Raw genomic sequence first — 10,985 nt, 5'->3', positions numbered from 1 at the left:
GATAAAGGTGAGATCCTTATCCACTACTGATACAGATAAGATCCTTATCCACTACTGATAAAGGTGAGATCCTTATCCACTACTGATAAAGGTGAGATCCTTATCCACTACTGATAAAGGTGAGATCCTTATCCACTACTGATAAAGGTGAGATCCTTATCCACTACTGATAAAGGTGAGATCCTTATCCACTACTGATAAAGGTGAGATCCTTATCCACTACTGATAAAGGTAAGATCCTTATCCACTACTGATAAAGGTGAGATCCTTATCCACTACTGATAAAGATAAGATCCTTATCCACTACTGATAAAGGTGAGATCCTTATCCACTACTGATAAAGGTGAGATCCTTATCCACTACTGATAAAGGTGAGATCCTTATCCACTACTGATAAAGGTGAGATCCTTATCCACTACTGATAAAGGTGAGATCCTTATCCACTACTGATAAAGGTGAGATCCGTATCCACTACTAATAAAGGTAAGATCCTTATCCACCACGAATAAAGGTGAGATCCTTATCCATTACTGATGAAGGTAAGGCTGTACAGCTGAGGGAGTGTTTGACTCTGTCCCAAATGGCCTATTCCCTTTATAGTGCACCCACAGGGCTCTGGTCAAAAGTTGTGCACTATATAGGGAAACAGGGTGCCAAGTAGTGCACTATATAGGGAAACAGGGTGCGATTTGGGACACAGCCTGTGAAATCATCAGGCTGAAATGTTTGCACATACGGCTCTTAACTTAAAAAAATCACAATGATGAGCCAATCAGGATGTTCTTCTAGGGGGGAATTCAGACGCCAGATAAGTGTGAGTAAATGGAACGTAATTCCCTTTTTATGTACTTTCTCTCTACGTGTATTCTGACCTTGAATTTAAGCATGACAACAGTATGTTATTCACCCGCTATTCACCCGCTATTCACCCGCTATTCACCCGCTATTTACCCGCTATTCACCCGCTATTCACCCTCTATTCACCCGCTATTCACCCGTTATTCACCCGCTATTCACCCTCTATTCACCCGCTATTCACCCTTTATTCACCCGCTATTCACCCTCTATTCACCCTCTATTCACCCGCTATTCACCCGCTATTCACCCTCTATTCACCCGCTATTCACCCGCTATTCACCCTCTATTCACCCGCTATTCACCCGTTATTCACCCTCTATTCACCCGCTATTCACCCGTTATTCACCCTCTATTCACCCGCTATTCACCCGTTATTCACCCGCTATTCACCCGCTATTCACCCGTTATTCACCCTCTATTCACCCGCTATTCACCCTCTATTCACCCTCAATTCACCCGCTATTCACCCGCTATTCACCCTCTATTCACCCGCTATTCACCCTCTATTCACCCGCTATTCACCCTCTATTCACCCGCTATTCACCCGCTATTCACCCTCTATTCACCCGCTATTCACCCTCTATTCACCCGCTATTCACCCGCTATTCACCCTCTATTCACCCGCTATTCACCCTCTATTCACCCGCTATTCACCCGCTATTCACCCTCTATTCACCCGCTATTCACCCGCTATTCACCCTCTATTCACCTGCTATTCACCCTCTATTCACCCGCTATTCACCCGCTATTCACCCTCTATTCACCCGCTATTCACCCTCTATTCACCCTCTATTCACCCGCTATTCACCCTCTATTCACCCACTATTCACCCTCTATTCACCCGCTATTCACCCGCTATTCACCCGCTATTCACCCTCTATTCACCCGCTATTCACCCTCTATTCACCCTCTATTCACCCGCTATTCACCCTCTATTCACCCGCTATTCACCCGCTATTCACGCGGTATTCACCCCTGCTATTCACGCGGTATTCACCCGCTATTCACCCTCTATTCACCCGCTATTCACCCGCTATTCACCCTCTATTCACCCGCTATTCACCCGCTATTCACCCGCTATTCACCCGCTATTCACCCGCTATTCACCCGCTATTCACCCTCTATTCACCCGCTATTCACCCTCTATTCACCCGCTATTCACCCGCTATTCACCCTCTATTCACCCGCTATTCACCCTCTATTCACCCGCTATTCATCCGCTATTCACCCGCTATTCACCCGCTATTCGTTGGGGTGGAGATCAAAGAAATCAAGGTGTGGCGGAGGTGCGTCAACAGATACGTCGTATTCTGACCTTGACTTAATTCCCTCATAATTCCACCACCTCTACGCACAATGAAACCATGAAGAAGGTCTAGCAGCCTGTCGGCTCCAAGTGGAACAACACATTGCTTTCTTTTTTCCAATAGAAATTACAGCATTTCCATGCACTGTCATTAATACATTGATAAGAACTATTGATAAGAGGTATTGATAAGAGCCAGGTAAATTAGTAAGCTGTTTGGATAAGGGGATTGTAATTATAAATTACATTTGTTTTAGATCTAGTTTACCTTATGATCGCTGGAGACAAATGTGAAACCAGTCGTACGGCAGAAAACTGAAGCATATCGACGTATCACCTTTTCCACAGTGAAGTTTATGAAACGCTGGCCTTATAACCTGCAGAGATGACAAGCTATAGGCTGATAGCTATAGTAGCTATAGTAGCTTCTCACAAATGACATTAGGCCTATAGCACCAAACCTAACATGTTTATTTACTTCCACAATGCATTAATTAGGCTATATTTTGAAACAATTTGTATTGGGTTAAATATTAGCCACTATCGATAGCCACCGTCAGTTAAACCACCATATATTTATAACTGTCACTTTTAGTGTTAGTTTCCTTATATTTAGCATCATTCCATTCCATCGTTAGTTTACCTTTCTTTCCTCTGTCACGTCGAGGTGGTTGTTCCTGAGGATCGCTAGCGATAGTGGATCACATTAGGTTACCTTTCTTTCCTCTGTCACGTCGCTGTGGCTGTTCCTGAGGATCGCTAGCGATAGTGGATCACATTAGGTTAACGTATTACAAGTTGGGAAATCATTTGGGGCACGTAGCCTATTGGATCTTTACAGAACGCTGACTTAATGTAGCCGTTTAAACCTGGAGCACGGTTCACCACGACTGGACCGTGGTCATTACAGTCCCATGATTAGTGAGAATTAGGGAACATTTACAGGACTATTGTTCAACCCCTACTGTACACTTTCACCACCTTCAAATCGCTGTATTTCTGAATCAACAATATATTTAGCGCGTAAAGGCTTTCCAAGACAGTTTTTTTTTTATTATTCATAAATACTTTCCTAACCCTAAATAATATACAAGATCACAGTATTTTTTTATCTACCAATTGGTGCTGAAAAGGAGATGAATATGCATGTATTAACATTTACATGGCTTTCTTTAATTGATCGCGAATATTCTGAACCACTTCTCTCCATATATTCTAGTGAGTCTGTCGAGGTACACTAAAATTAAAGGGATGGCTTTAGATAAATAAGTACTTAAATAATAAGTACTTAAAACCCTAATGAATGAAAACTCTACAAAATAAATCTATTGGCCAGAAGGTGGGAGGATTTTCAGCAGTTGAATAAAATGTATTCAGCGCGTGCAAGAGGACCAAGCCTGCAAAGCCCGTTGCACACCTGCATAAGGTAAGCCTGAATACCAACTACTGAGAAGTGCTTAGGAAAAGCGCATGTAGGAATGGTGTACATTTCCTCAGTCTGAATCAGGCCCTTAGGGAGAAAATGGGGTTGATAATCCTCTGAGATGGTGAGCTGATCTCATCGACTGTCTGATTTAATCTCAGTAGCTGACAGCACAGGACCGGACAGGATATGATAGGACCAGACAGGACATGATAGGACCGGACAGGATATGATAGGACCGGACAGGATATGATAGGACTGGACAAGACAGGACAGGACCGGACAGGATATGACAGGACCAGCCAGGACAGCACAGGACCGGACAGGATATGACAGGACCAGACAGGACATGATAGGACTGGACAAGACAGGACAGGACAGGACAGGATATGATAGGACCAGACAGGACATGATAGGACTGGACAAGACAGGACAGGACAGGACAGGATATGATAGGACCGGACAGGACAAGACCAGCCAGGACTGGACCAGACAGGACAGGACCAGCCAGGACAGGACAAGACAGGACAAGACAAGACAGGACAGGACAGGACAGGACAAGATAAGCCAGGACAGGACAAGACAGGACATGACCGGACAGGATATGACAGGACCGGACAGGACAAGACCAGCCAGGACAGGACAAGACAGGACAGGACCAGCCAGGACAGGACAAGACAGGACAGGACAGGACAAGACCAGCCAGGACAGGACATGACCAAACAGGATATGACAGGACAAGACAGGACAGGACAAGACAGGACATGACCAGACAGGATATGACAGGACCGGACAGGACAAGACCAGCCAGGACAGGACAAGACAGGACAAGACAGGACAAAGGACCATTTTCTTTTTTTGTTGTCTTAGTATTGTTATTGTCTATGGTTGTTTTGTAACGTGTTCTTTCAAGATGGACTGGTGTCTGGAACAATCACAAATTCTTCTCTGGACTCTACTGGAGGAAGCAGTGAAGGGCATTTGTTTAACAGCAACGTCTGGGGCTTTGAAAACAGACAGACATTTTCCCTCCATGAGATCATCGTTGGAAGGATAGAGGCTGGGGTTTTACCTGGGATCTCCTAAGGCCATAGTCGAAAATGAGGCAATCTGGGCTGACAGCCTGGCAATTGTACTGTATTGGAAAGCTTATTGTCTTGAAATCTTCTTGGCAACAAGCATTTTTTTTTAATGTATTGTGAGAGCATAGGTCATTGACATTTATCTGAACGTAAAGAATTAACGACAGTCGTTAAAATGAAAAATAACTTTTTTTTTTCAACAGATACAGATTTATGTTACTTCAATATTGATATGTTACTAATGATTCATACAGCATGACACAATCTGTACACACACACACACACACACACACACACACACACACACACACACACACACACACACACACACACACACACACACACACACAACACACACACACACACACACACACACACACACACACACACACACACACACAGGTCCAAGCAACTCCAATTAGACAAACTTTGGCCCATTTATTTCTGCGTTAGTTAGACTGAAGGAATCGTACTGGGGAGAAAAACAGTTCTGAGCCAGGAACCTGCAGGGCACAGCAGAGTCGTTAGATGGAAGGTCTAAGGAGGGAAAGAGTGATGCATATTACCAGACAGATAGATGGTGGTAAAGGCCCACTGAGGACTCCCTCTCTGAAACTAGCCTCTAAACAATGTTGATGAAAGTGCTGTAACCACACTAATGATGAACGAATCCCACAGGCACATCAACACTTGTTACCCATCCAGTTTAAAACGTTGCATCAGTCCTTTTGATCTACTCCTTATTGTATAATAGTACTACATTTGTCCATCATGTTGTATCATTATGGACGGAAAGGCAGGCTAATTATATGAACACCCGTACATTCACTCCCACATCAACACAGAGTAGTGTTGAGACAGGACAGTACATTCACCCTCACATCAACACAGAGTAGGGTTGAGACAGGACAGTACAATCCCCCCCACATCAACACAGAGTAGGGTTGAGACAGGACAGTACATTCACCCCCACATCAACACAGAGTAGGGTTGAGACAGGACAGTACATTCACCCTCACATCAACACAGAGTAGTGTTGAGACAGGACAGTACATTCACCCCCACATCAACACAGAGTAGTGTTGAGACAGGACAGTCACCCCCACATCAACACAGAGTAGTGTTGAGACAGGACAGTACATTCACCCTCACAACCACACAGAGTAGGGTTGAGACAGGACAGTACATTCACCCCCACATCAACACAGAGTAGTGTTGAGACAGGACAGTACATTCACCCCCACATCAACACAGAGTAGTGTTGAGACAGGACAGTACATTCACCCCCCACATCAACACAGAGTAGGGTTGAGACAGGACAGTACATTCACCCTCACATCAACACAGAGTAGGGTTGAGACAGGACAGTACATTCACCCCCACATCAACACAGAGTAGTGTTGAGACAGGACAGTACATTCACCCTCACATCAACACAGAGTAGTGTTGAGACAGGACAGTCACCCCCACATCAACACAGAGTAGTGTTGAGACAGGACAGTACATTCACCCCCACATCAACACAGAGTAGGTTTGAGACAGGACAGTACATTCACCCCCACATCAACACAGAGTAGGGTTGAGACAGGACAGTACATTCACCCTCACATCAATACAGAGTAGTGTTGAGACAGGACAGTACATTCACCCCCACATCAACACAGAGTAGGGTTGAGACAGGACAGTACATTCACCCCCACATCAACACAGAGTAGGGTTGAGACAGGACAGTACATTCACCCCCACATCAACACAGAGTAGGGTTGAGACAGGACAGTACATTCACCCTCACATCAACACAGAGTAGTGTTGAAACAGGACAGTACATTCACCCCCACATCAACACAGAGTAGGGTTGAGACAGGACAGTACATTCACCCTCACATCAACACAGAGTAGTGTTGAGACAGGACAGTACATTCACCCTCACATCAACACAGAGTAGGGTTGAGACAGGACAGTACATTCACCCCCACATCAACACAGAGTAGTGTTGAGACAGGACAGTACATTCACCCCCACATCAACACAGAGTAGTGTTGAGACAGGACAGTACATTCACCCTCACATCAACACAGAGTAGGGTTGAGACAGGACAGTACATTCACCCTCACATCAATACAGAGTAGTGTTGAGACAGGACAGTACATTCACCCCCACATCAACACAGAGTAGGGTTGAGACAGGACAGTACATTCACCCCCACATCAACACAGAGTAGTGTTGAGACAGGACAGTACATTCACCCCCACATCAACACAGAGTAGGGTTGAGACAGGACAGTACATTCACCCCCACATCAACACAGAGTAGGGTTGAGACAGGACAGTACATTCACCCCCACATCAACACAGAGTAGGGTTGAGACAGGACAGTACATTCACCCCCACATCAACACAGAGTAGGGTTGAGACAGGACAGTACATTCACCCCCACATCAACACAGAGTAGGGTTGAGACAGGACAGTACATTCACCCCTCCCACATCAACACAGAGTAGGGTTGAGACAGGACAGTACATTCACCCCCACATCAACACAGAGTAGGGTTGAGACCAGGACAGTACATTCACCCCCACATCAACACAGAGTAGGGTTGAGACAGGACAGTACATTCACCCCCCACATCAACACAGAGTAGGGTTGAGACAGGACAGTACATTCACCCCCACATCAACACAGAGTAGGGTTGAGACAGGACAGTACATTCACCCCCCACATCAACACAGAGTAGTGTTGAGACAGTACATTCACCCCCCACATCAACACAGAGTAGGGTTGAGACAGGACAGTACATTCACCCCCACATCAACACAGAGAGTAGTGTTGAGACAGGACAGTACATTCACCCCCACATCAACACAGAGTAGTGTTGAGACAGGACAGTCACCCCCCACATCAACACAGAGTAGGGTTGAGAACAGGACAGTACATTCACCCTCACATCAACACAGAGTAGGGTTGAGACAGGACAGTACATTCACCCCCACATCAACACAGAGTAGGGTTGAGACAGGACAGTACATTCACCCCCACATCAACACAGAGTAGTGTTGAGACAGGACAGTACATTCACCCCCACATCAACACAGAGTAGGGTTGAGACAGGACAGTACATTCACCCCCCACATCAACACAGAGTAGGGTTGAGACAGGACAGTACATTCACCCCCACATCAACACAGAGTAGTGTTGAGACAGTACATTCACCCCCACATCAACAACAGAGTAGGGTTGAGGACAGGATATTATTGTTAATCTAGCTGCAGGAGAACTGACTATCCGTCTCTGTCTCAGATCCACTGTATAGTGCACTTCTTCTGATCAGGGCCCATAGGCCTCTACATGGAGTAAGTAGTGTACTACGTAGGGAATATGATGCCATTAGGGACCCATTCCTAGTCTAGCTACAGAGAGAATTGACTGTCGGTCAAGACATAATATAGACAAACCTGAATTCCAGAGGTCAGCTGAGTTAGTTTCAGAGAGACAGAGAAGCTGATCCTAAACCTGAATTCCAGAGGTCAGCTGAGTTAGTTTCAGAGAGACAGAGAAGCTGATCCTAAACCTGAATTCCAGAGGTCAACTGAGTTAGTTTCAGAGAGACAGAGAAGCTGATCCTAAACCTGAATTCCAGAGGTCAGCTGAGTTAGTTTCAGAGAGACAGAGAAGCTGATCCTAAACCTGAATTCCAGAGGTCAACTGAGTTAGTTTCAGAGAGACAGAGAAGCTGATCCTAAACCTGAATTCCAGAGGTCAGCTGAGTTAGTTTCAGAGAGACAGAGAAGCTGATCCTAAACCTGAATTCCAGAGGTCAGCTGAGTTAGTTTCAGAGAGACAGAGAAGCTGATCCTAAACCTGAATTCCAGAGGTCAACTGAGTTAGTTTCAGAGAGACAGAGAAGCTGATCCTAAACCTGAATTCCAGAGGTCAGCTGAGTTAGTTTCAGAGAGACAGAGAAGCTGATCCTAAACCTGAATTCCAGAGGTCAGCTGAGTTAGTTTCAGAGAGACAGAGAAGCTGATCCTAAACCTGAATTCCAGAGGTCAGCTGAGTTAGTTTCAGAGAGACAGAGAAGCTGATCCTAAACCTGAATTCCAGAGGTCAGCTGAGTTAGTTTCAGAGAGACAGAGAAGCTGATCCTAAACCTGAATTCCAGAGGTCAACTGAGTTAGTTTCAGAGAGACAGAGAAGCTGATCCTAAACCTGAATTCCAGAGGTCAACTGAGTTAGTTTCAGAGAGACAGAGAAGCTGATCCTAAACCTGAATTCCAGAGGTCAGCTGAGTTAGTTTCAGAGAGACAGAGAAGCTGATCCTAAACCTGAATTCCAGAGGTCAGCTGAGTTAGTTTCAGAGAGACAGAGAAGCTGATCCTAAACCTGAATTCCAGAGGTCAACTGAGTTAGTTTCAGAGAGACAGAGAAGCTGATCCTAAACCTGAATTCCAGAGGTCAGCTGAGTTAGTTTCAGAGAGACAGAGAAGCTGATCCTAAACCTGAATTCCAGAGGTCAGCTGAGTTAGTTTCAGAGAGACAGAGAAGCTGATCCTAAACCTGAATTCCAGAGGTCAACTGAGTTAGTTTCAGAGAGACAGAGAAGCTGATCCTAAACCTGAATTCCAGAGGTCAGCTGAGTTAGTTTCAGAGAGACAGAGAAGCTGATCCTAAACCTGAATTCCAGAGGTCAGCTGAGTTAGTTTCAGAGAGACAGAGAAGCTGATCCTAAATTAGGTGGGAAAACGTTACACTAGGTGTCAAGCATCAACATTAATGAAAATATCGACAACAGAAAGTAAACGTGGCAGGGCTGGAGTGGCCTTAAAGTCACATTTAATTGGACTATTCCCTCTAGTAAATAAAAATGTGACATGTTCCCCTCCATCCTAGGTCCAGAATGCTAATCTGGTGGCTGGTGTTAAAATGTCAAGGTGGAATAATTTGAGCAGGTATTCCCAGATTCTATTTCCTCCTTACCCCGGGATATTCAGAAAGGTCAGCCACACGTTTGACTTATTTGATGTCAACATTTCACCAGGAATCAATGGCACATTTCGTGATGAAAGATAAGTAGCTAGTCTGGAGCACTGTTGGCTGCTCGGCTGGCTTCATATTTCCCTTCACCACGTTACAGTAAATGTCAATTGTCAGCCCTTGGTTGCGTCATTCTAGGATGAACAGACATTGGCAAGAGATAAAGCCTCGGGCGCGATAAATAACTCTAAGCACCTCAAAAACGACAGAATAATACCATGTCTTGGACATCAAAAACAACAAAGAATAATACATGTCTTAGACATCAAAACCAACAAGAATAATACCATGTGTTGGGCATCAAAAACATGTCTATTTCTCTTCTGATCCTCTTGAGAAATCCCTGCTGGATGCAGGGAGCAGCTCTATTGAGGGACATTATCATTGAGAGTAAAGCCTTGTATTCATCTGTCTACCTTTCAATGGGCGGCTTTAGACAGCAGCTGTGTGATTACCTTGCCTCTGTAAAGACACACTCACCAAGCAACTCATATAAACAACCAAGGTGGAAAAACAACAAGGATGAAAAATAGAGGAAAATGGAAAGATACAAGATGTCATAAATGTTTTCTAAACAACTTCTACTGGTTCTGTGTTACATCAAATCAACTCACTGACCTCTTCTTCTATTGGTTCTGTATTACATCAAATCAACTCACTGACCTCTTCTTCTATTGGTTCTGTGTTACATCAAATCAACTCGCTGACCTCTTCTTCTATTGGTTCTGTGTTACATCAAATCAACTCATTGACCTCTTCTTCTATTGGTTCTGTATTACATCAAATCAACTCACTGATCTCTTCTTCTATTGGTTCTGTGTTACATCAAATCAACTTGCTGACCTCTTCTTCTATTGGTTCTGTGTTACATCAAATCAACTCGCTGACCTCTTCTTCTATTGGTTCTGTGTTACATCAAATCAACTCACTGACCTCTTCTTCTATTGGTTCTGTGTTACATCAAATCAACTCACTGACCTCTTCTTCTATTGGTTCTGTATTACATCAGATGTGATGTAAAACAAACAAGTACAGTATGTTAGTTTAGAAAGTTGGATGGTGTCCAGTTGCATATACATGTTACATGTCTCATCGCTGCTCAACCAATGCATGCTGTATGCAAAGTTTAAAAACCTCATCAATACACCTCATCAAACATATAATAGAATGAATCCTACCTGTAGCTAAGGGTTGTTGTACTCATAGTCTGCCATTGGTATGACATACAGCCAAGTTTTATAGATACAGTACGTAGCTCAACTAGATAGAAACACCGGCTCTCAATT

Source organism: Salmo salar, chromosome 05, assembly GCF_965601325.2.
Source record: "Salmo salar chromosome 05, fSalSal1, whole genome shotgun sequence".
In the NCBI taxonomy this organism is placed as follows: domain Eukaryota; kingdom Metazoa; phylum Chordata; class Actinopteri; order Salmoniformes; family Salmonidae; genus Salmo; species Salmo salar.
This window is presented reverse-complemented; position numbering follows the sequence as displayed.